We start from the raw sequence: 2,500 nt of genomic DNA, 5'->3' as shown, positions 1-2,500 counted from the left end.
AGAAGACAGCGATGAACAATACCCCTCGTGTAGAGTTTCATTCACCTTTATATGTACCTCTCTCTCTCTCTCTCACTCTGTCTCTCTGTCTCTCTCTCTCTCTCTCTGTCTCTCTCTCTGTCTCTCTCTCTCTCTCTCTCTCTCTCTCTCTCTCTCTCTGTCTCTCTCTCTCTCTGTCTCTCTCTCTCCTGTGCAGAGATGCTAACATGTAAGTGAGTGAGCTCTGCTGAGTGGAGACATTTTCAGCACCATGGATAGCTCCCTGACCTCAGCACAGCAGAGGAGGCTCCAAACACTCGGGACCACTTCTTCTTCTTCTTCTTCTTCTTCTTCTTCTTCTTCTTCTTCTTCTTCTTCTTCTTCTTCTTCTTCTTCTTTGAATGTCAGGGTTTCTGTTCTTTAACCCCTCAGCTCCCTGACCTCAGCACAGCAGAGGAGTCCCCAATGCCACGCTGTCCAGATACCAGTGACCTCTGGAGGATAGCCCGTGGTCTACTGTTTCTGGACATGAGTCAGGGGCTTGTTCAAACTCCTAAGGTGTATGATGCTGCAAGACCAGAAACCCTCAATGAACCCAGGAGACATCACTGATGTATCTCATATGTTGTTGCCCCAATAGATGCATGATAACATAGAAGAGACAAAGACAACCTGGATACCTCACAGTAAACACATCAATAAAGCATCATATGATTACATAAGGGACGTCAGGAGCAGAGTCAGTAAAGTGCAGCATGCCGAGTTCACAGAGTACGATCTGAGCTTGTTCAGAAGCTGAATGCTGCGTGCTACAAAGGGCATTGACACCTCTTTTAGTCTTCATCATCCTGAGACTTCTGAACCTGCAGGCCCCCCTGAGTTCAAGAGTTCAGACTTGGACCAGAGCGGGTGCACAGTTAGTCTGCTATGATCTTGTTCACTGATTCAGTGTATGGCTTTGTTTCAGGTGAGAAATGCTGTCAAGTTTAACAATTTTGAACCAGTTTCTTACATATTGGTCTCGTTTAAAGGTGACATATCCTCCTCTTCAGTGTAAATAAGTCTCAGAGCTCAGAGCTGATCCTGTATTTGATCATGTCTATAAACCCCTCTATTTCAGCCCTGCTCAGAACAGGCTGTTTCTGTGTCTGTACCTTTAAATATGTAAATGAGCTGTGTCTGACCACGCCCCCTCTCTGGAAGGACTTGGGTGTACTCTGTGCTTTCTCGCTCCATGTCCCTATTGTTTACAGTGAGAAGGCAGACTCAGAGGGCAGAACAAACACCTAGCTGTGGGAGTGTCACCCACCTGGGGAGGGGGCTACTGCCCATTGTGATGTCATGAAGGGAGAGGATGGACTTTTCTCATCATTGGGGGGTTTGTAGACAGACTAGAGACACATATTAGAGTTAGAGGAAGATGGGGAAGTGGATTTTAAAATATGTGGCCTTTAATAAAGAGACAGGACAAATAACAAAAATGGAGAGTTACATTCAGCGCTGCAAAGGTATCCCTGCACCTCTAAAGTTTCTGTTAATATTTGGAGTATATTATCGTCCCGCTGAGTAAATATTTGTCATGCATTAAGGATGCTGTGATGCGTGAAGCCGTCGTCTCTCTACATTTTCAAAAGCAATCAAACCCAAAAGGTTTCTGCCGAGCATCCAGAGTGTTTTTTCTTCTTCTGTGAACTCGGTGACCAGAATTCATCACAGCCCTGACGCTGAACACCTGTGGCTGCTTTAAACTCGCCCGTGTGTTTATTCAGAAGCCGAGGGAAAGTCTGCTGCTGCAGTCACACATGGAAGAAGAAGGAATAAGAGCCAACAAACCACGCTGCTGTTGAATATTTATATATAACACCTTTTTCTCTCTGCAAGGTTAAAAGGAGCAGCACAAAGTGAAAACAAACAAACAAACAAACAGGCGGGATGGCGAGCGCAGACACCAAAAGACATCCCCACGGTTAAATCAGAAACATCTGTGCAGTGATCAGCAGGGTCGCCATGACGACCTCGGGTGTGACTTAAGGACGGAGAGTTTAAACGCTCAAGTTTCCCGGAGCCCACCGAGGGGCAGCTTGACGATTTATGTTTCTTTTTGTGTTTCCAGCATCAGGACCACAGCTGTGTTTTTATACCAGCTGTAAACTCAGCAGCTGTTTGGGCAGAAACCAGATTAAGATGTGTTTACGACTGTTTTTTTATTTTCAGCCGTGTTTTGCAGCACGGCTCTGAGTCTGTCGTCCACCAAAAACTCTGTAATTTATTTCCAATTAAACAGTAAACATGAACAGAAAATGACATGCCAGGGGGAACAAAAGAAAGTCAACAGAGGGATATGTTTTATGTTGAGTACCTATTGTTTTAGTTTGAAATAAACATGCTTTTCTGCTTTTTCTGTTTTCTGACCCAGGACCAGCAGAAACTCAGACAAAAGTGGGGTAATTGGGTGTTTATTATTTTGTTTAATTAATGTATTTTATTTTATGCAGATGCTCTGACATCATCATGCTGTACG

This window comes from Labrus bergylta, chromosome 15 (genome assembly GCF_963930695.1).
Source record: "Labrus bergylta chromosome 15, fLabBer1.1, whole genome shotgun sequence".
Lineage (NCBI taxonomy): Eukaryota > Metazoa > Chordata > Actinopteri > Labriformes > Labridae > Labrus > Labrus bergylta.
Note: the sequence above shows the minus strand (reverse complement) of the source record.